This window comes from Amia ocellicauda, unplaced genomic scaffold (genome assembly GCF_036373705.1).
Source record: "Amia ocellicauda isolate fAmiCal2 unplaced genomic scaffold, fAmiCal2.hap1 HAP1_SCAFFOLD_63, whole genome shotgun sequence".
NCBI classification, from domain to species: domain Eukaryota; kingdom Metazoa; phylum Chordata; class Actinopteri; order Amiiformes; family Amiidae; genus Amia; species Amia ocellicauda.
This window is the reverse complement of record NW_027102993.1, coordinates 205,399-228,646: the sequence shown is the minus strand read 5'-3', so window position 1 is coordinate 228,646 and position 23,248 is coordinate 205,399. Positions and strand designations below refer to the sequence as shown.

Here is a 23,248-nt window from a genome sequence, read left to right as displayed (position 1 = left end):
CTTATGACTCTCTTAGTCATATTCTGGACTATACAGTACATGAAAAAGTCAAAATATGGACATTTACCTTGCGCAAACTGAAAACGTACAAACATACAAAGAGACACATATTAATTTATATCCATAGTAAATTCAGAAACCATGGTTTTGGTTGGCATGTTATATTGACCTGCAGTGTCTCAAACTACCCTTATTTATTACTTATCTAGTAATTTTCCTTCAGTATCTTGAGGACTGTCATTTATACTGAAAAACATATATATATATATATTTTTAATTTGTCTTCGGGCCATTCAGATTGAATTATGCCTGTTGTCTTTTCTTTCTTTTCTCTAACAAATGTTTTAAGATAGCTAGCTTTGGTTTCTCATTTCTTAATGCTTTGTATTCCTATTTTGCAAAACCGTTTTTAGGTGCTCAAGTCTATCTGAATCAAAAGTCCCATCTTCTGGAAACCATAATTTTCTGTCACCTATTGTCCAGTCAAACGCACCGCTTCACTCCATAGTTATCATACATGTACCTTACATGTGTACCTTTAAGTGGCGGGTCGCCCATCTTACTAGAGCTGTTCCCACACAGTAACACGTTTTCCCATTTTCTATGTATCGTTTTGTACACAACAACCAAGGCGTGCAAGCCCGCAAAATAACAATAAACGACAGGGGAGAAAACATAGCAAAAAACAAGAAAACACAAATAATACTAAATCCTATATAGGAATAACAACAAACATGCTTTTCAATGTTTGCATTTATAGAACTTGTATATAACTTAATGACTTTTCTTCATTTACCATAAACACTATAAACTTCTATAAACTATAAACACGATATTTTATATTATCACCGGCGTATCAGATATTGAACAATTAATTAGCACTCCTTTTTTTTTTTTTTTCTAATAGTAGGTCAAACCTACGCTGCAGTTTACAAACACACTTAAGCCTGCTACTGTCTCTTTCATCTCATGTGTAAACTATGGACAAATACATGACTAAACGTGTTAAGTTGCTTTTCCCAGAATGCTTTGCGCCACAATATGCAAATAACGGGGACTATGATTGGCTCCCTGACATTACCCACACTGCGACTGATGCTACCCATTTCACTACCCAACAAAGACCCATAATATGCATGTGTCTGTCTGTCTGTCTGTCTGTCAAAGTATGTGTGTCTGTGTCTGTTTGTGTGTGTTTGTGTGTCTGTCTCTGTGTGAAAATGTGCCTGTCTCTGTGTGAAAGTGAGTGTGTCTGTGTCTGTGTCTGTCTGTCTGTGAAAGTGAGTGTGTGAAAGTGTGTGTGAGTGTCTGTCTGCCTGTCTGTCTTTGAAAGTGTGTGTGAGTGTCTGTCTGTCATGTAACTTGCACATCTGTTAGGGCACCATATGCAGAGATGTACACATATTGTTCCTTTTCCATATACACTCACCTAAAGGATTATTAGGAACACCATACTAATACTGTGTTTGACCCCCTTTCGCCTTCAGAACTGCCTTAATTTTACGTGGCATTGATTCAACAAGGTGCTGAAAGCATTCTTTAGAAATGTTGGTCCATATTGATAGGATAGCATCTTGCAGTTGATGGAGATTTGTGGGATGCACATCCAGGGCACGAAGCTCCCGTTCCACCTGTAGCGTAAGGTACACTTATAAATTTCAATTAAAGAAGTGAATTTATAGTATCACCTTATCACGAATCCTGGAATCTTGTAGAACTCAATTTCTGTAATAATTGGACGCAGACACCAATTCCAAAGATATAAATTGTCAAATTTATTCAAAACAAAGACTAAATGTAGCACTACACTAATTATACAAAAGGGAAAAACTAATTAAATTAATTCAACTCTATATCAACAAATCAAAGACAAATCACTTCCGTGACCAAATCAAAGACCATGGGATCGCATATGATAACACAAATCGTTAAACAAAAGAGGTTATAAACACATTGACTACAATACCAGTTAGTAAGATGAAGGTGAGTCTCTTGTTAGTATTATTAGTCAGACATTAAATAACTACGCAGGTTAGTATTTATGTCAGGTAACTTCTCGTTATATATATATCAGTCTCATTAACGTTTAGGTGGAGAGAAAGATCCTATCATTACTTGTTACCACAATTTCCCTTAACTGATTATTATTCAATGATTAAGGATAGGCAGGGCCACCTATAATCTGGTGTCTATTAACTTGTGTCAATTTCAGACTAAACAGTTAAACAGGAATGAGAAGATATTTCTCGGCGTTGACAGATTTTATTTCTAAAATTATCAACAAAACAGTTTAATGCAACACACATTTATATTTAAGAAAACTAAATGATATTACACATTCTAGAGTTATGAATCACAGATTAACATTTCTAATTGATTTCTCAAATGTCATGAATCATGAACTCCAAACTGTTAAACTTATCTGAACTTCGTCGCAGAGAGGCCTCTCTGGCTTCGGGCTCAGATAACAGCACACGGCACGAGGTCCGTGTGGTTTGGAACAAAGGCAGTCCGGTTCAGCTTTGTCCAAGAACTTCCACTCAGTCGATGCACCTGGAAGTTGGGGTTTCGCGAAAGTAGAGTCGTTTCCAAACAGATTTTCCACTGGTTCGAAGGCTCCAAGGTTTTGCACAAAATCTTCTTTGTAAGCAGGGTTCCACCGTAGTTACTTGAAGACAAAGTCTTTGAGGAAAGCAGGGCCCTGTTTGTTCCAAGGGTCAAGTTTCTTAAAACTCAAATAGCTATTTAAATGACTGACACTTTCGTATTCAGTCGACTTAGTCATTTGTCCAGCTGTAAAACTCCACTGATCAGGTGGGCACAGGCGGGCAGCGCAGTCTGTAAAGTTCTTTATTTAATAAAGTCCTTTAAAAGAATTCTTTGTACGGCTCAATCTCCTTCTCCCAGTTTAACTCTTCTGTTGCCGGCAAAGACTTGGTTGGTTTCTGGTTCCGGTTCGGGCAACAGAGCTACAGGTTGAGCTGTGGCAGCGAGTTACTGGTTCAGGTGAGAGAGAGAGAGAAAGAAAGGCCGTGTTTGTCCTTTATAGTCTGTCAGATCAATAGGTGATTGGTTCCTGAGTTCTTGAGATTGGATTTCGGTTTCAGCCCCCAGTGTCCTATTGGAGGGGGGCTTGATTTATGACTGATGTCAATCCATGCCATCTTTTGGAAATGCCGGTTGGCCTGGGTTCGTAACTCTATGTCGGGATTTCGGCTCTCATCCACTTCAAAGAGTTTTTATCAACCACAGGCCCCTTTCTCCAGACATCTCATAGCAGAATAACAAACTATTTGGCCTCTTCTCGGTGCCATCCTCCCCAAAACTGTCACTTTGATGCAAACCAGTTCCAAGCTGATGAGCAAAGGAAATCTGATAACTTTGGGGGGGAGAGGTCTTCTTTAGATCCGTGCTTCAGCTCAGAGCCCAAATACTCTTATCCAAATACACCCAACATAACGCTACACACCCCATCCCAAAGATGCTCTATTGGGTTGAGATCTGGTGACTGTGGGGGCCAGTTTAGTACAGTGAACTCATTGTCATGTTCAAGAAACCAATTTGAAATGATTCGACCTTTGTGACATGGTGCATTATCCTGCTGGAAGTAGCCATCAGAGGATGGGTACATGGTGGTCATAAAGGGATGGACATGGTCAGAAACAATGGGCCGTGGCATTTAAACGATGCCCAATTGGCACTAAGGGGCCTAAAGTGTGCCAAGAAAACATCCCCCACACCATTACACCACCACCACCAGCCTGCACAGTGGTAACAAGGCATGATGGATCCATGTTCTCATTCTGTTTATGCCAAATTCTGACTCTGAAATCGAGACTCATCAGACCAGGCAACATTTTTCCAGTCTTCAACTGTCCAATTTTGGTGAGCTTGTGCAAATTGTAGCCTCTTTTTCCTATTTGTAGTGGAGATGAGTGGTACCCAGTGGGGTCTTCTGCTGTTGTAGCCCATCCGCCTCAAGGTTGTACGTGTTGTGGCTTCACAAATGCTTTGCTGCATACCTCGGTTGTAGCGAGTGGTTATTTCAGTCAAAGTTGCTCTTCTATCAGCTTGAATCGAGTCGGCCCATTCTCCTCTGAGCTCTAGCATCAACAAGGCATTTTCGCCCACAGGACTGCCGCATACTGGATGATTTTCCCTTTTCACACCATTCTTTGTAAACCCTAGAAATGGTTGTGCTTGAAAATCCCAGTAACTGAGCAGATTGTGAAATACTCAGACCGGCCCGTCTGGCACCAACAACCATGCCACGCTCAAAATTGCTTAAATCACCTTTCATTCCCATTCAGACATTCAGTTTGGAGTTCAGGAGATTGTCTTGACCAGGACCACACCCCTAAATGCATTGAAGCAACTGCCATGTGATTGGTTGGTTAGATAATTGCATTAATGAGAAATTGAACAGGTGTTCCTAATAATCCTTTAGGTGAGTGTATATGTATGTATGTATGTATGTATGCATGTCCAATTGCTTTGACAATTCAAATGCACTGAATTGAGAGAGAGAGAGAGAGAGAGAGAGAGAGTTGTAGTCCAGACCACTGCAAAATTCCTGCTGAAGTGATCTGGATCACCACACAATGGCCCAAGGACCACTGCAAACTTGGATTTCAATGTATTTGTGTAATCTGTGTTGCAATAGCACCTACCATGTTCCTTTGTGGTGATCTGGTTAATTCTGATCTGGGAAAACCACAATCCTGCAGGTTTAATAAGTCTCTCTACACATCAGTCCCTGAGTACCTTCAACCAATGGTCATTTTGACCAATTAAGCCCAAGATTTGAGTCAATTAAGTTGTCAAGGACTACCCAGTGAAGACGTGAACTCACGACTAGGTCACACTGTGAGCTCACCAGAGCAGACATTACACTGAGCTCACTGTGAGCTCACTTAGCGCTTTTCCAGCGACATGGTGCCGGTGCTGGAGCCGGAGCTGCTGCTCGGCCTGGGATCCAGCTGATCTTTTTTGAACCGGCCCGCTTTTCCACCGGTTTTGACGTCACTGGATGTGGGCGTTCCCAAGCATGGAGTAGAAGTGGAGAAACACAGCAATAGTAATCAGCACCGAGGCGACTGCGTCTTTAAACCCCATTTAACATCACAATCAAACTCATTCCGCGTCTATGGCAAATCGTAACCCTAATGTTACAAATGTTCCCTAAACACCTATTTTGCAGGATCAATAAAAAATTATTAGGATTTTTTAAACTTTTACTGACACACATAGTTAATAGCAATGTGTTATAACTTTACCGAAAATAATAATCTGTATATCTTTAATTGTTTAGACGTTATTAAGATATAATGCATCTTTCACATAGGGAACATTTGTAACATGTTAGGAAAAACAAACAAATGATTTGAAAATATTCATAATTACAGCATACAATTTGTCAGGCTTCATAACAATGGTATTTATAACATACTCTGTAAAAATCAAGAAAATAGCATTTGTGGTTCACGAGAAAATATGTATATATAATCAAAGCTATCAGACTATAGCAGCCGGTGTATGAAGACACATACGATTATACAGCATTATTTGGCAGCTTCGCAAGACCTAATTTGAAACGTTGTTGGTAAGTTACATAATTAGTGGGGACCCGCTATTTGCAGTTCTTCCCCTCCATAATTGCTAAAATAAAGTTTTACTGACATTTTATTGACCCTACCACTGCATAGGGCACATCTGTAACATGAACGCTACTGAATGGCACATACATTGAAAACTACGGAGAACTGAGACAAATCCACTTTACACTTCATAAATAATCTTAAATCGTTTCCAACCAAGGCAACACCCACTTGAAATACGTTCATTCTCATTTTTGGTAAACAAAAAGAGAGATTGTTACATATGTTCCCTATGATGCATCTACAGAGAGAGAGAGAGAGACAGACACTAACACTCTCTCTCTCTCTCTCAGCTGGGAGTGTGTGGGAGGGGTCTGCAGTGAGCGGGAGTGCTGCTGAGAGCTCTGTCCTTTGGCTGCGTTTTTTTGTTGCTTTACTTTTTTCAGTTTGTTTATTTTGTCTTCTGTTTTCAGTGCTTTTCTTATTGTGGGGGAACAGGGGAGGGGAGGGGGGAGTACCGGTAGTTCTTCCCGGGTCGGGGGGTCGGACCCCCTGAATGCGTCTTTTGAAAAACTGACCCGACGCCATGGAGTCAAGATCGCTCCGGTGCAGTTCTGCCCCCTAGAGCAGTGTGTGTTAGCGGTTGGGGAGGTAGCAGGGTGTGAAAATATCAAGTCTGCTGCCATTGTTATCTTCTTAAAAACCACTGATCTGCTCAATCAGCTAGTGGCTAATGGCACAGTGTTAGACGACACTTTCACCCCGGTGTTGCCGCTCGCTGCTCCTGCCCGGAAGGTAACGCTGTCTAACGTCCCTCCGTTCATCCGCACCGGCTCGGGCAGCTGATGTCCGGCATTAAGAGGGTCCCGCTGGGCTGCAAAGCCCCGCAACTGAAACACGTCGTGTCCTTCCGAAGGCAGCTGTATATGATCCTCAATAACATCAATGAGGATCTTAATGTCTCCGAAGTTGGATCTCTCTTGCTGCCACCACCACGAAGATTGCTCTTTAGTAATGTTGGAAAGTCAAAGACAGCAACCGTCAGGGTTCTTGCATATGACGTATTCGTGCTGCACCTCTCTGCAAGGATCCAGGACAGTTTGTCAATGTAAACTCCAGTGCCTGGGAACTTTTCCACCTAAAAGACAATGGTAAATAAAAAACAAGTTTATCCCCAAACTATTCTTATATTATGTTAAGTGGAATACATTATCAGTAAGGCTGTGATTTTGTTACAGAAATGTGTTATTAAAGACCACAGTATGTCTCAATTCTAAGTTTATTAATTTACAGACATAATAAAGTCAGTGAATCTGTGACACCCATAATTCAATTACATTCTTATTATCAACTATAACTATGAATATAACTGATAATGTAGCATCATTAGATTGTTTACAACCAATATTTGTTTTCAATATATATATTTTTACCTTGTCTTTGTAATATTGTAGACCAAGAGTGTTATACCTGTTTTGGTGATTCTTTGTCAGATTCAGAACAATTTGCTGTGGGGCTGTCAGAACCACTTGATGGTGACACACTTTTGTCTTCATTGCTGATAAATGTGGCTTTTGTTACAATTTTTTTCAGATTGTCCAAAAGGTCTGGAATCTCTGGAGAAAAAAACCTTAGTATTAAATGATAATCATTTCTAGTAATATATTTAATGCAAAGTGAAAACAAAACCATCAATGCCTGCAATTATACTTGAGAGACTTGCTCTATGTTATTGGCAAACTGACCTTTTTGTGGGTCATTAACATTAGCTACAAAAAAAATAAAAAAGATAAAATACAAGAATTTCCAGGTCTAATGTAATGCATATAGTCATTAATGTAGGATTATGAAGTTATGTTGAAAAACTTTATTTAATAATCAGTATTATTAAACTATTAGACAGTGCACATTAAGAGTCTGTATTGTGGTTCTAGATTACTTCAGTATGATCAACTATAATACATTACTCTGGAATCTAAATTACTGAAGAATAACATTTATCAAGGTAAGGAATTATTTGCTATAAATAAAAAAACTTACCATCAACCATACGGTTTCGAAGACATTGGTTTTCATTTTTAAGTCTTGTGTTTTCCTTTTCGAGCTGCTTAACGTTTTGCTGTAGCTCAACTTCACTGGACTCTTTAAATGTCTGTAGAATATGACGGGATCTAATTCTTGAAGCTCCATCGGTTTTCTTTCTTATTTTGTGCTGTATTCAGAGAGGAAAAGAGTTTAAAATGAAAATATATATATATATGAATATGATTAAAAAAAAACAATCCTGCAATACATTTATTTAATATTTGCAGTAATTATCTCACCGGTAACTGTGGTTCATCAAGGTCACTATCATCTGAAATTTGAAGTTTTTTGTTTGGTTTAGGTACTCTCTTCATTTTAGGACAGGGCATTTTTGTTAGGTCATTAAGTTTTCTTCTTAGTTCGCCTTCTTTTCCTAAAATAAAAATAAAATAAATAAAACCCTGCATTATGTCCACAGATATTTGGGGATTATATTTATTTGTCATAAAAATACTGTGCTTTGACCATACAAATTAAGATGAACAGCCAACACTGAATCAAAACTGAAGTTAAATTATATCTGGTTTAATTTATTTTGTGATTTGGGGGATTTTATTGTAAAGCACAACACACAATAAATCGTTCTTACAAATGCCAGTCATGTATGACGAGTTTTTAGCGCCCTCACCACCACCTACCATGTTATAAGAGTATGTTAGAAGTACAACACATTAATAACTTAAACATTCATTTCAAATATACTGTGATTGTATATATCAAATAGCATGTAAAGACTTTAATGTTTTTTTTTTTTAAATAAACATTGTTACCAGTCATAATGATCTGCGCTTCATGGACAGGCCATCCACCTTTTGGAGGTTTGTTCGTGTCTCTCCACTCTGCTCTGAAGTTTCGAGTCGTCTCTTCGTCATCATCAGCAATGCTGAATAAATCAAAATTGCGAAAGCAAGCAGTGGGAATCACGCTGTAAGAGTCTTTGTCGACCCCGCTTTCCCACTTCACCAACGCGTGCATCACCGCCATACTACCTTCACCTTCTCGTCCGTTTTTTCTGCGCGTTTTTCCCCCGACAAGTCACGGCACAAAAAACAGTCCCGCTCTGCATTCTGGTACTTGGCGTTCTTAATAACACCAACAGGGTGTAATCGCATAGACCACTCGAGTATAAAGTACTACATATCCCATCTGTTACAGTTTTTTTTCTTCTTCTGAAACTGCAAGCGCACTACATAAAGTTTGGCAAATGAAGAAATTTGGATGATGAGTTTACAATCTTATAAACAGTATTTAAGTAAACCTAGATATGCAATTCCAAAAAGAACAGCATCGAGATGGAGAAACAGGATAAAAAAATAATAATACAATGTTTATACTTTTTGTATTTTAATTACAGTATGTAATTATTGCCTTTTGATTTACATTTACAGAAAAAGAACGGCGGCAAACGTGGACTACCCAACAAGAAGCAACAAAGTTACTAAAATATCAGATTCTCAGGTAAGCTTCATGCAGCCATACATGTATAATTATAAAATCAATCCAAAAAATAGACCTTGTTTACCCTACAACTGATTTGAGTGTTAATTCTATTTAAGATATAAAAAAATATTTTGTTTTCTGAACTAATAATCTGTGAACATTCTATTATCTCTATAATTTTAATTAATACATTTATTTTATTATTGGTGGAACATTATATTTTTCAGCTCAGATGATTTCACATACCATCAATTTTTCTGTTAATAAATGTGCAAAAACAAATCAGATGGATAGGCCCCTACATATGAACATTAAGTTAAAGGCCTAGAGTGAGTGTTCTTCACTTCCAGTCATGGCGGGCCACAATCCAGCTCTTTGTAACTCATCAACAACCAAAGACCTGGGAAAAGGGTTAAATGGTTTCAGTTAAGCCAATTAGGTAATTAAGAGCTCAACTGGAAAAAAAACAGCAGGCATAGGGGTACTTTAGGACCACAGTCACTGATATAACCTACAATGTTGTTGTAATGAAAATCAGCAGACAGTGGGCCTCCTCCAGGACTAAGGTTGAGAAGCACTGGTCTTGAAGACCACAATAACAATCGACCTCAAGGGCTAGGGATATTCGAGGTGATGCTAAACCAGTCCTGAATGTTTAAATATAATGTTATTTTCTTGTAGTGTGCCGTTGCTGTTAATGCAACCAGTTATATTGAGCCATCAAATACAGAAGCTGACGAAAGACATCAACATGTGAATTTAGTTGTAAATTTAAAGTGTGTGTGAAAAGTATTTTGTATATGGAGATTAACCCATAGTTTCACAGATAAATTGTGGACCAGTGATATTCAGGATCTTCAAAACAAGTCCTGAATGCTCAAACTTAACACTTATTTTTTTAGAGTGTCGTTGCTGTCAATCCAGCCAGTGATGTGGAGCCATCAGATACAGAAGCTGATGAAAAACAACATGTAAATTTCCTAAATTAATATGGTGCATCAAAATACTTATTTAGCACTTTCAACTGTTTCTTTGTGATTCCTAAAATTACTTTACAGGCTGGGGCTGGGGGAAGACACTGCGCCCGCCTGGAGAAGCCTGTACAAGCCCCCCTCAATAAGAGAGCTGGCAATCTGCAGTGGAGGGTGTTACACACCATTATTGCTGTCAATTCTTTTATTACTGTTCTTAACCCTGCTGTGTCCGACGCCTGCCCATTCTGTGCTCAGAGAGAGACCGTGTTTCACTGTTTCAGCACTTGCTCTCGGTTGTCACCCATTTTTAGTCTTTTAACTCGTCTTTTTACTGATCTTAACCTGATTTTTAACACAAAGGTTTTTATTTTAGGGGCGCGATACACCAGAAAGACCAAACATGTGGACCAGCTGGTAAACTTCTTGCTGGGCCAGGCTAAAATGGCCGTCTATAAGACTAGGAAGAACAGAGTGTGTGGGGAGGGCAGTGAGGATGCAGTGAGAGTGTTTGCCATGCTGGTCAAGTGCAGAGTCAGACTAGAGTTTAACTATTACAGGCTGATGAATGATTTGGAGAGTTTTGAACAGGTCTGGTGTATTAATGATGCCCTTTGTGAATTGTATGACGGGGAGCTGGTTTTTATTATGTAATTCATTTATAGGGTTTAGTATTTGATGGTTGTTTTGTTGTGTGTATTGGGTTGCTTTCTTTAAAAGTGTACAGATTAGTGGCGGAGTTAATGCTTGTTGGGGGGAGACAAACAAAGGGGAACACTATTTTTTATTTATTTATTTATTTTCTTTTGTATGAATTATTGCGTGTTGCAAACAGGCAATGAAGTCTGATAAAAGTCAAAAAGTCTCTCTCTCTCTCACACACACACACACAGCCAGCAAGACACACAGAGCCAGCCAGCTCAGCGATGACATCACAAACATCTCTCTCAGGTGACTCCTATGACATCACAGAGCACGTACATTCCGTTGCTTGCCGTCTGTCAACCACTCAGTCACTGCCAGCCAGACTGGCTGGCTGACTGGATGGTGGGGCTGCTTGCTGCTGCTGCGTACCTTAGCAAGCTTATTTGCTTGACTGGCCTTCCTCCTCCGCCCACATGCCCACCTATGTCCGATCTGCTGTTCACCTGGATCACAGCTCCGCCCCAACAAGGCAGAGCCTCCCAAGAATGGTACAAACTCACCCACGATCCCCTCCACGGTAAGCTATAGCAAAAGGCAAAAGCATTATACGTAATGAAGAGGAACCCGAGTCCAAGACGCATCCAACCAGCCATACATATTTGTGTGTATTAAAGATCACATTTTATTACATTTAGATTTTCTGTACTTTATTACATTTTTTTGTGATTTTTAAATGTATTGTTTCTTTTCCTTATATATGTATGTATGTATGTGTGTGTGTGTCTGTGTGAAAGTGTATGTGTTTGTGTGTCTCTGTGTGAAAGTGAGTGTGTGTGTGTGTGTCTGTAAGTGTGTGTGTCTGTCTCTGTGTTTGTGTGTCTGTCTCTGTGTGAAAGTGAGTGTGTGTGCGTGTGTCTGTCTGTGAAAGTGTGTGTGTGTGTGTGGGTGTGACAGTGTGTATGAGTGTCTGTCTGTCATGTAACTCGCACATCTGTGAGGGCACCATTTTTGCAGAAAGAGATGTACACATTTTGGAGCAACATATGCTGCCATCCAGACATCGTCTTTTCCAGGGACGTCCCTGCATTTTTCAGCAGGATAACGCCAAACCACATTCTGCCCAGATTACAAGCGCATGGTTGCGTAGGCAGAGAGTGCGGGTGCTAGCATGGCCTGCCTGCAGTCCTGACCTGTCTCCGAATTGAGAATGTGTGGCGCACTATGAAGTGCAAATTAAGACAACGAAGGCCCTGTGCAGTTGCGCAGCTGAGGAAATGCATAATGGATGAATGGGGGGAAATCCCGCTTGCTAAACTTAACCAAGTGGTGCCTTCAGTGCCCAAGTGCTTAATAAGTGTTATTAAAAGAAAAGGTGATGTTACATAGTGGTAAACAGTCGACTGTCCCAACTTTCTTGGTTTCTTTTCACTGCTAATGAGATGCTGTAGAGTGAGTTAGTTATATTGCTTTCAGGAGCTCTAATCGTATTGATGAGTTCATGCAGCATTTGTAATTGAATTTCAAAAAGAAATCCTTGCTGTCTGGCCTGTGTGTATGAGATGTACTCTGTCAATCTTTGGCTAACAACTGAAACATTGGTAGAACAGAAATGGCAACATAAAAAAGAAAAGTACATTTTAAAAGAGCACATTAAATAGGATGAATATACAGTTTTTTACAATCACTTTGTCACTAATTTCAGAACCTTGATGTCATTTTTCAAAACTCTAGACACAAAACTCAAAACGGTCATCACTTGTAACACAGGCTGTCCAATGTTCAAAACATTGCATTGTGCATTCATATCTTTAAAGAAACCTTGCACTTGCAGACTTGTTGGTTCAAATAATTCATTTATCATGAAATACCATAGTAACATTTATTTAGATCACCCACACAGAAGATACCGATAGTTTCACTGTGTAGTTGTTCGTACAATCATTAAATATTGTAGTACAAAATATGTGATACATGTTTCATTATGGTACTACACATAAATACATCACTGTAAAAGGACTAGTAGAGAGAATACTACAGACACAGTGGAATCATTGAACAAAATCTGAAATGTATTGATGCAATACAATCAAATCACACCATAGGTTTCTTTGAATCCATGCAACAATAATTAGCTACAAAAAAGAACAAAACTACAGTAAAATGTCAACTGCAGTGTTCCTCACCTGGCTTAGTGTAAAAAGCAAAACAAAGGATTGATTACTGTACTTCTAAATTTCCATCAGCCCTGTGTTCAGGTTCAGGTTCTCACAACCATTTTTCACAAGAGGCATCTTGAAACTGAACATACCTGAACATACTCAGTCATCAGCTGCTTCACTCTGTCTGCATTTCTTTCAAAAGGCACACTATACTCTGTGCTACACATTGGTATGCAGTATACAGTCATTTGACAATTGAGAGTAGCCTAATGTTTAGTGCATGCTGAAGACTTGCCGCTTCTCAGTACGGAAATTTCTGATGATTGAGGCCACAGTTGATCCTGAGTTGATTCTGAGGTTTGATTGAATCATTGTAGCTGCCTCAGTCATGGTCATGCCATGATTTACAACATGCTCTACAACTATTTCTCGGATTTCACTGGACACTATTTGCTGTTGCTGCCGCTGTCTGGTCCGTGGCCTTGTCCTCTACCACGTTCCCCCAACACCTCTCAAATGAGGCCCATGGCTGCCTCTCTGGTGAGGCCTAAGCCCTCCTCTATGACGAGGCCCACGACCACCTCTCAGAAGGGGTGCATGTCCCCTTCCATTCCTTTGACCACCACGTCTTCCTCCTCCCACTGCTTGACCTCTATTGTGACCTGGATGACTTGCCGGCTCCATGTTATCACTGTGTTGCTGGGGTGGATAGCACTCATTTCACTCGATACTCGTACCACAATGTGAAATCAATCATCAATAACCAGTTGGCAGTATTGGAAAAGCAATTACAAGGGCCTGCATACATACAGTAATGTCAAATCTGATGTGGAAGAACAATCATCTTCAACCAGGTTGGAGCGTTAGTTGCAATGCCTTTAATACACGCAGCGTGGAGAGGAACAGTGACTCAAGTAGATCCCAAAGTCGCTCTGCCTTCATTTTAACAGTCAGAGCTTTTATACACAAAAATCAAAGAGCTGGTTATAATCAGAAAGTCATTACTATGTTATCTTAAAAGTTAGCTAAGCAGAATTTATATCATTATAGGACAGAGTTCATAGATCAACACATGGATTAGGGAGCAGGCACTTCAATCATACTGTTTGACATTGTCTCCAAGATTCTCATCGTAAATAACAAACAGAAATCAAACTACCTTCTGGCCTGACCTTCTAGCTTGACCTTATCTTTCTTAAGTATACAAGAGAGAAAAACAGGTATTAGAGAAAAAAATTCTAACTTTCCTTCCACACTGCAAACATGGTGTGGAAAAGTGCTACATGATGATGAATGATGATGAAATATTACATCCATAGATAATGTAGTCCAACTGGTTCATGCTCCTCGTTTATTGATGTCAATGGATCTCATTATCCTGAAACTTTCATGATCGAAACATGGAATATTGTTTGTCAGTTTCCATAAAATTATGCATTAAGAGTAATGCAACAGTCACTTATCATTTTGAGCAGCTGTATCAATTGATAGTTAGATCTTTGTAATGAAATGAATAGACAGTGATCTCAGATGTAATGTGTGAATTGCATTTTGAAATGGTAATACTTTGATGTTAAGTTGTGTCATTTTAGTTCAATGAACAAATGATCTGAGGTTGATGTGTATTGTATCCAAGCAATTGTAAAAAAGTGTTAGAGTTTTGAAAAATGTGCATTTTGATCATCGGGTGTCTAGAGTTTTGAAAAATGACATCAAGGTTCTGAAATGAGTGCCAAAGTGATTGTAAAAAAGTGTAATATCAGGGGACAGTGGCTATTAGTGATCTGGCCTTCCGTGGCAAATAACGGGGACTATGATTGGCTCCCTGACATTACCCACACTGCGACTGATGCTACCCATTTCACTACCCAACAAAGACCCATAATATGCGTGTGTCTGTCTGTCTGTCTGTCAAAGTATGTGTGTGTGTGTCTGTGTGTGTCTGTGTCTGTCTGTCTGTGTGTGAAAGTGTGTGTGTGTCTGTCTGTCTGTCTGTCATGTAACTTGCACATCTGTGAGGGCACCACTAATGCAGAAAGAGATGTACACATATTGTTTATTTTCCATATATATGTATGTATGTATGTATGCATGTCCAATTGCTTTGACAATACAAATGAATTGAATTGAGAGGGAGAGAGAGAGAGTAAGAGAGAGAGAGAGAGACAGACAGACAGACAGACAGAGAGACACACACACACACACACACACACACACACACAGAGCCAGCCAGCCAGCTCAGCGATGACATGACGAGCCTCTCTCAGCTTACTGCTATGACATCACAGAGCACGTACATTCCGTTTAACAAATCGTTAAACAAAAAAGGTTATAAACACATTGACTACAATACCGGTTAGTAAGACGAAGGTGAGTCTCTCGTTAGTATTATTAGTCAGACATTAAATAACTACGCAGGTTAGTATTTATGTCAGGTAACTTCTCGTTATATATATATCAGTCTCATTTACGTTTAGGTGCCGAGAAAGATCCTATTTGTTACCACAATTTCCCTTAACTGATTATTATTCAATGATTAAGGATAGGCAGGGCCACCAATAATCTAATGTCTATTAACTTGTGTCAATTTCAGACTAAACAGTTAAACAGGAATGAGAAGATATTTCTCGGCGTTGACAGATTTTATTTCTAAAATTATCAACAAAACAGTTGAATGCAACTCACATTTATATTTAAGAAAACTAAATGATATTACACATTCTAGAGTTATGAATCACAGATTAACATTTCTAATTGATTTCTCAAATGTCATGAATCACAAACTCCAAACTGTTAAACTTATGTGAACTTCGTCGCAGAGAGGCCTCTCTGGCTTCGGGCTCAGATAACAGCACACGGCACGAGGTCCGTGTGGTTTGGAACAAAGGCAGTCCGGTTCGGCTTTGTCCAAGAACTTCCACTCAGTCGATGCACCTGGAAGTTGGGGTTTCGCCAATGTAGAGTCTTTTCCAAACAGATTTTCCATTGGTTTGAAGGCTCCAAGGTTGTGCACAAAATCTTCTTTGTAAGCAGGGTTCCACCGTAGTTACTTGAAGACGAAGTCTTTGAGGAAAGCAGGGCCCTGTTTGTTCCAAGGGTCAAGTTTCTTAAGACTCAAATAGCTATTTAAGTGACTGACACTTTGGTATTCAGTCGACTTAGTCAATTGTCCAGCTGTAAAACTCCACTGATCAGGTGGGTCTGTAAAGTTATTTATTTAATAAAGTCCTTTAAAATAATTATTCGCTCAATCTCCTTCTCCCAGTTTAACTCTTCTGTTGCCGGCAAAGACTTGGTTGGTTTCTGATTCCGGTTCTGGCAACAGAGCTACAGGTTGAGCTGTGGCAGCGAGTTTCTGGTTCAGGTGAGAGAGAGAGAGAGAGAAAGACTGTCCGCTGTTCCTTATAGTCTGTCAGATCAGTAGGTGATTGGTCCCTGAGTTCTTGAGATTGGATTTCGGTTTCAGCCCCCAGTGTCCTATTGGAGGGAGGCTTTATTTATGACTGATGTCAATCCATGCCATCTTTTGGAAATGCCGGTTGGCCTGGGTTCGTAGCTCTATGTCGGGATTTCGGCTCTCATCCACTTCAAAGAGTTTTTATCACCTACAGGCCCCTTTCTCCAGACATCTCATAGCAGAATTCCAAACTATTTGGCCTCTTCTCGGTGCCATCCTCCCCAAAACTGTCACTTTGATGCAAACCAGTTCCAAGCTGATGAGCTAAGGAAATCTGATAACTTTGGGGGGGGAGAGGTCTTCTTTAGATCAGTGCTTCAGCTCAGAGCCCAAATGCTCTTATCCAAATACACCCAACATAACGCTACATATGTATGTATGTATGTATATATGTGTAGAAGGAAAATTAGAAATTATTTTCTTACACCTGTTTTTCTCTCTTGTATACTTAAGAAAGATACGGTCAAGCTAGAAGGTCAGCCCAGAAGATAGTTTGATTTCTGTTTGTTATTTACGATGAGAACCTTGGAGACATTGTCAAACGGTATGACCTACGTGCCTGTTCCCTAAAACCATGTGTTGACCTATGAACTCTGTTCTATAATGATATATGTTCTGCTTAGTTAGCCTTTAAGATAACATAGTAATGACTTTCTAGCATGTATGGATGTATGTATGTATGTATATATATATATATATATGTATGTATGTATGTCCAATTGCTTTGACAATACAAATGAATTGAATTGAGAGGAAGAGAGAGAGAGAGAGAGAGAGAGAAAGAGAGAGAGAGAGACAGACAGACAGACAGACAGCTCAGCGATGACATCACGAGCCTCTCTCAGCTGACTGCTATGACATCACAGAGCACGTACATTCCGTTGCTTGTCGTCTGTCAACCACTCAGTCACTGCTAGCCAGACTGTCCCTAAGACAAAGTGTACAATACTTCAATTATATCTCCTCCAGACAGATAAAGAGTATTAAGAGCTACGATGAAGTTACCCAGGAGACGTAAAAAGCTTGCATCACCTGGTATTTCCTGGAGGTCACCCATCCAAGTACTAACCAGGCCCTGGCCCGTTTAGTTTCCAAGGTCTGACGAGATCGGGCACGTTCAGGACGGTGTGGCCGCAAGCCGAGATGCCTGGCTGCATGATGTCTCTTAAAGGCTGGCGGGTATTGACGGAATTTCCAGCAAAAAATAAAAAATAAAAAAATAAAAAAATGGAGGGAAAAATAACAGTGCAGGAAAGGGTGTTGAAAGTAGCCGGGAACGTGTACAATTCTTCAATTATATCTCCTCCAGACAGAAAGAGAGTATTAAGAGCTACGATGAAGTTACCCAGGAGACGTAAGAAGCTTGCAGCACCTGGTATTTCTAGGAGATCTCCAATCCAAGTACTGACCAGGCCATGCCCCGTTTAGCTTCCGAGATCTGACGAGACGGGGTGCGTCCAGGACGGTGTAGCCGCAAGCCGAGAGGCCTGGCTGCATGATGTCTCTTAAAGGCTGACGGGTGTTGACGGAACTTCCAGCAAATAAAAAAAGAAAAATGGAGGGAAAAATATCAGTTCAGCAAAGGGTGTTGAAAGTAGCCGGGTACGTGTACATTTCTTCAATTATATCTCCTCCAGACAGAAAGAGAGTATTAAGATCTACGATGATGTTACCCAAGAGACGTATAAAGCTTACAGCACCTGGTATTTCCAGGAGGTCACCCATCCAAGTACTGACCAGGCCCTGCCCTGTTTAGCTTCCGAGATCTGATGAGATCGGTCGCGTTCAGGACGGCGTGGCCGCAAGCCGAGAGGCCTGGCAGCATGATGTCTCTTAAAGGCGGGCGGGTTTTGACGGACCTTCCAGCAAAAAAAAAAAGAAAAAAGAAAAATGGAGGGAAAAATATCTGTGCAGCAAAGGGTGTTGAAAGTTGCCGGGTACGTGTACATTTCTTCAATTGTATCTTCTCCTGACAGAAAGAGAGTATTAAGAGCTACGATGAAGTTACCCAGGAGACGTAAAAAGCTTGCAGTACCTAGTTTTTCCAGGAGGTCACCAATCCAAATACTGACCAGGTCCTGCCACGTTTTGCTTCCTAGATCTGACAAGATCGGGCGCGTTCAGGACGGTGTGGCCGCAAGCCAAAAAGCCTGGCTGCATGATGTCTCTTAAAGGCTGGCGGGTATTGACGGAACTTCCAGCAAAAAAAAAAAAAAAGAAAAACGGAGGGAAAAATATCAGTGCAGCAAAGTATGTTGAAAGTAGCCGGGTACGAGTACAATTCTTCAATTATATCTCCTCCAGACTGAAAGAGAGTATTAAGAGCTACGATGAAGTTACACAGGATAAGTAAAAAGCTTGCATCACCTGGTATTTCCAGGAGGTCACCCATCCAAGTACTAACCAGGCCCTGGCCCGTTTAGCTTCCGAGATCTGATGAGATCGGGCGCATTCAGGACAATGTGTCCGCATGCCAAGAGGCTTGGCTGCATGATGTCTCTTAAAGGCTGGAGGATATTGACGGAACTTCCAGCAAAATAATGAAGAAAAAATAACAATGGAGGGAAAAATATCAGTGCAGCAAAGGGTGTTGAAAGTAACCGGGTACCTGTAAAATACTTCAATTATATCTCCTGCAGACAGAAATAGAGTATTAAGAGCTACGATAAAGTTACCCAGCAGACGTAAAAAGCTGGCAGCACCTGGTATTTCCAGGAGATCTCCCATCCAAGTACTGACCAGGTCCTGCCCCGTTTCGTTTCCGAGATCTGACGAGATCGGGCGCGTTCAGGTCTGTGTGTCCGCAAGCCGAGATGCCTGGTTGCATGATGTCTCTTAAAGGCTGGCGGATATTGATGGAACTTCCAGAAAAAATAAAAAATAAAAAGAAAAATGGCGGGAAAAATATCAGTGCAGCAAAGGGTGTTGAAAGTAGCTGGGTACGTGTACAATTCTTCAATTATATCTCCTGCAGACAGAAATAGAGTATTAAGAGCTACGATGAAGTTACCCAGGAGACGAAAAAGCTTGCAGCACCTGGTATTTCCAGGAGGTCACCCATCCAAGTACTGACGAGGCCCTGCACCGTTTAGCTTCCGAGATCTGATGAGATCGACCGCGTTCAGGACGGTGTGGCCGCAAGCCAAGCAGCCTGGCTGCATGATGTCTCTTAAAGGCTGGAGGGTATTGACGGAACTTCCAGCAAAAAAAAAAAAGAAAAAAGAAAAATGTAGGGAAAAATATCAGTGCAGGAAAGGGTGTTGAAAGTAGCCGGGTACGTGTACAATTCTTCAATTAAATCTCCTCCAGACAGAAAGAGAGTATTAAAAGCTACGACGAAGTTCCCCAGGTGACGTAAAAAGTTTGCAGCACCTGGTACTTCCAGGAGGTCTCCCATCCAAGTACTGACCAGGTCCTGCCCCGTTTAGTTTCCGAGATCTGACGAGATCGGGCGCGTTCAGGACGGTGTGGCCACAAGTCGAGACGCCTGGCTGCATGATGTCTTTTAAAGGCTGGCGGGTATTGACGGAATTTCCAGCATAAAAAAAAAAAAAAAAAATAGAAAAATGGAGGGAAAAATATCAGTGCAGGAAATGGTGTTGAAAGTAGCCGGGTACGTGTACAATTCTTCAATTATATCTCCTCCAGACTGAAAGAGAGTATTAAGAGCTACGATAAAGTTACCCAGGAGACGTAAAAGTTTGCAGCACCAGGTATTTCCAGGAGGTCTCACATTCAAGTACTGACCAGGTCCTGCCCCGTTTAGCTTCCGAGATCTGACGAGATCGGGCGCGTTCAGGATGGTGTGGCCGCAAGCCGAGATGCCTGGCTGCATGATGTCTCTTAAAGGCTGGCGGGTATTGACGGAATTTCCAGCAAAAAAAAAAAAAAAAAAAAAAAAAAGAAAAACGGAGGCAAGAATATCAGTGCAGCAAAGGGTGTTGAAAGTTGCTGGGGACGTGTACAATACTTCAATTATATCTCCTCCAGACAGAAAGAGAGTATTAAGAGCTACGATAAAGTTACCCAGGAGAAGTAAAAAGCTTGCAGCACCTGGTATTTCCAGGAGGTCACCCATCCAAGTACAGACCAGGCACTGCCCCGTTTAGCTTCCGAGATCTGACGAGATCGGTCGCATTCAGGACGGTATGGCCACAAGCCGAGACGCCTGGCTGCATGATGTCTCTTAAAGGCTGGCGGGTATTGACGGAACTTCCAGCAGAAAAAAAAAAAAGAAAAAGAAAAATGGAGGCAAAAATATCAGTGCAGCAAAGGGTGTTGACAGTAGCTGGGTACGTGTACAATACTTCAATTATATCTCCTCCAGACAGAAAGAGAGTATTAAGAGCTACGATAAAGTTACCCAGGAGACGTAAAAGCTTGCAGCACCATTTATTTCCAGGAGGTCTCAAATTCAAGTACTGACCAGGTCCTGCCACGTTTAGCTTCCGAGATCTGACGAGATCTGGCGCGTTCAGGACGGTGTGGCCGCAAGCCGAGATTCCTGGCTGCATGATGTCTCTTAAAGGCTGGCGGGTATTGACGGAATTTCCAGCAAAAAAAAAAAAAAAAAATATAGAAAAATGGAGGGAAAAATATCAGTGCAGGAAAGGGTGTTGAAAGTAGCCGGGTACGTGTACAATTCTTCAATTATATCTCCTCCAGACAGAAAGAGAGTATTAAGAGCTACGATGAAGTTACCCAGGAGACGTAAAAAGCTTGCAGCACCTGGTATTTCTAGGAGTTCTCACATTCAAGTACTGACCAGGCCCTGCCCCGTTTAGCTTCCGAGATCTGATGAGTTCGGGCGCGTTCAGGACAATGTGTCCTCATGCCAAGAGGCCTGGCTGCATGATGTCTCATAAAGGCTGGAGGGTATTGACGGATCTTCCAGCAAAATAAAGAAGAAAAAAGAGAAATGGAGGGAAAAATATCAGTGCAGCAAAGGGTGTTAAAAGTAGCCGGGTACGTGTACAATACTTCAATTATATCTCCTCCAGACAGAAAGAGAGTATTAAGAGCTACGATGAAATTACCCAAGTGATGTAAAAAGCTTGCAGCACCTGGTATTTCCAGGAGGTCTCCCATCTAAGTACTGACGAGGCCCTGCCCCGTTTAGCTTCCGAGATCTGACGAGATCGGGCGCATTCAGGACGGTGTGGCCACAAGCCGGAACGCCTGGCTGCATGATGTCTCTTAAAGGCTGGCGGGTATTGACGGAATTTCCAGAAAAAAAAAAAAAAAAAAAAAATAGAAAAATGGAGGGAAAAATATCAGTTAAGGAAAGGGTGGTGAAAGTAGCCGGGTACGTGTACAATTCTTCAATTATATCTCCTCCAGACAGAAAGAGAGTATAAAGAGCTACGATGAAGTTACCCAAGTGACGATAAAAGCTTGCAGCACCTGGTATTTCCAGGAGGTCACCCATCCAAGTACTGACCAGGCCCTGCACCGTTCAGCTTCCGAGATCTGACGCGTTCAGGACGGTGTCGCCGCAAGCCGAGAAACCTGGCTGCATGATGTCTTTTAAAGGCTGGCGGGTATTGACGGAACTTCCAGCAAATAAAAAAAAAAAAAGAAAAACGGAGGGAAAAAAATCAGTGCCGCAATGGGTGTTGAAAGTAGCCAGGTACGTGTACAATTCTTCAATTAAATCTCCTCCAGACAGAAAGAGAGTATTAAGAGCTACGATAAAGTTACCCAGGAGACGTAAAAGCTTGCAGCACCTGGTATTTCCAGGAGGTCTCACATTCAAGTACTGACCAGGTCCTGCCCAGTTTAGCTTCCGAGAGCTGACGAGATCGGGCGCAATCAGGACGGTGTGGCCACAACCCGAAAGGCCTGGCTGCATGATGTCTCTTAAAGGTTGGCGGGTATTGACGGAACTTACAGCAAAAAAAATAAATAAAAAAAAATAGAAAAATGGAGGGAAAAATATCAGTGCAGGAAAGGGTGTTGAAAGTAGCCGGGTACGTGTACAATTCTTCAATTATATCTCCTGCAGACTGAAAGAGAGTATTAAGAGCTACGATAAAGTTACCCAGGAGACGTAAAAGCTTGCAGCACCTGGTATTTCCAGGAGGTCTCACATTCAAGTACTGACCAGGTCCTGCCCCGTTTAGCTTCCGAGATCTGACGATATCATGCGCGTTCAGGACGGTGTGGCCGAAAGCCGAGAGGCCCGGATGCATGATGTCTCTTTAAGGCTGGCGGGTATTGACGGAACTTCCAGCAAAAAAAAAAAGAAAAAAGATAAATGGAGGGAAAAATATCAGTGCAGCAAAGGGTTTTGAAAGCAGCCGGGTACGTGTACAATTCTTCAATAATATCTCCTACAGACTGAAAGAGAGTATTAAGAGCTATGATGAAGTTACCCAGGAGACGTAAAAAGCTTGCAGCACGAGGTATTTCAAGGAGGTCTCACATTCATGTATTGACCAGGTCCTGCCCTGTTTAGCTTCCGAGATCTGACGAGATCGGGCGCGATCAGGATGGTGTGGCCGCAAGCCGAGATGCCTGGCTGCATGATGTCTCTTAAAGGCTGGCGAGTATTGACGGAACTGCCAGCAAAAAAAAAAAAGAAAAATAGAGGGAAATATACCAGTGCAGCAAAGGGTGTTGAAAGTAGCCGGGTACGTGTACAATTCTTCAATTATATCTCCTGGAGACAGAAAGAGAGTTTTAAGAGCTACGATGAAGTTACCCAGGAGACGTAAAAAGCTTGCAGCACCTGGTATTCCCAGGAGGTCACACATCCAAGTACTGACCAGGTCCTGCCCCGTTTAGCTTCCGAGATATGATGAGATCAGGCGCGTTCAGGATGGTGTGGCCGCAAGCCGAGATGCCTGGCTGCATGATGTCTCTTAAAGGCTGGCAAGTATTGACGGAACTTCC

The 23,248-nt window shown here is 41.2% G+C and overlaps 2 non-coding genes and 15 pseudogenes across 2 annotated transcripts; all 17 read right to left on the bottom strand.

Moving 5' to 3' along the window:
• Positions 1-11,255: 11,255 nt before the first annotated feature.
• LOC136740246 (U5 spliceosomal RNA) lies at positions 11,256-11,370 on the bottom strand. Its single transcript, XR_010813084.1, has one exon. It is a non-coding gene; the product is annotated as a U5 spliceosomal RNA (small nuclear RNA).
• A 6,004-nt stretch (positions 11,371-17,374) lies between these two features.
• Positions 17,375-17,493, bottom strand: LOC136740030 (uncharacterized; annotated as a pseudogene).
• Positions 17,494-17,714: 221 nt separating this feature from the next.
• On the bottom strand, positions 17,715-17,833 carry LOC136740202 (uncharacterized; annotated as a pseudogene).
• Positions 17,834-18,042: 209 nt separating this feature from the next.
• LOC136740252 (5S ribosomal RNA) lies at positions 18,043-18,161 on the bottom strand. Its single transcript, XR_010813090.1, has one exon. It is a non-coding gene; the product is annotated as a 5S ribosomal RNA (ribosomal RNA).
• A 216-nt stretch (positions 18,162-18,377) lies between these two features.
• On the bottom strand, positions 18,378-18,496 carry LOC136740218 (uncharacterized; annotated as a pseudogene).
• A 213-nt stretch (positions 18,497-18,709) lies between these two features.
• On the bottom strand, positions 18,710-18,828 carry LOC136740065 (uncharacterized; annotated as a pseudogene).
• A 216-nt stretch (positions 18,829-19,044) lies between these two features.
• Positions 19,045-19,163, bottom strand: LOC136740203 (uncharacterized; annotated as a pseudogene).
• A 215-nt stretch (positions 19,164-19,378) lies between these two features.
• Positions 19,379-19,497, bottom strand: LOC136740068 (uncharacterized; annotated as a pseudogene).
• Positions 19,498-19,714: 217 nt separating this feature from the next.
• Positions 19,715-19,833, bottom strand: LOC136740075 (uncharacterized; annotated as a pseudogene).
• A 219-nt stretch (positions 19,834-20,052) lies between these two features.
• LOC136740042 (uncharacterized) lies at positions 20,053-20,171 on the bottom strand (annotated as a pseudogene).
• Positions 20,172-20,395: 224 nt separating this feature from the next.
• Positions 20,396-20,514, bottom strand: LOC136740004 (uncharacterized; annotated as a pseudogene).
• A 556-nt stretch (positions 20,515-21,070) lies between these two features.
• LOC136740200 (uncharacterized) lies at positions 21,071-21,189 on the bottom strand (annotated as a pseudogene).
• Positions 21,190-21,405: 216 nt separating this feature from the next.
• LOC136739979 (uncharacterized) lies at positions 21,406-21,524 on the bottom strand (annotated as a pseudogene).
• A 544-nt stretch (positions 21,525-22,068) lies between these two features.
• LOC136740153 (uncharacterized) lies at positions 22,069-22,187 on the bottom strand (annotated as a pseudogene).
• A 221-nt stretch (positions 22,188-22,408) lies between these two features.
• LOC136740226 (uncharacterized) lies at positions 22,409-22,527 on the bottom strand (annotated as a pseudogene).
• A 216-nt stretch (positions 22,528-22,743) lies between these two features.
• Positions 22,744-22,862, bottom strand: LOC136740189 (uncharacterized; annotated as a pseudogene).
• A 210-nt stretch (positions 22,863-23,072) lies between these two features.
• On the bottom strand, positions 23,073-23,191 carry LOC136740026 (uncharacterized; annotated as a pseudogene).
• Between the last annotated feature and the right edge of the window lie 57 nt (positions 23,192-23,248).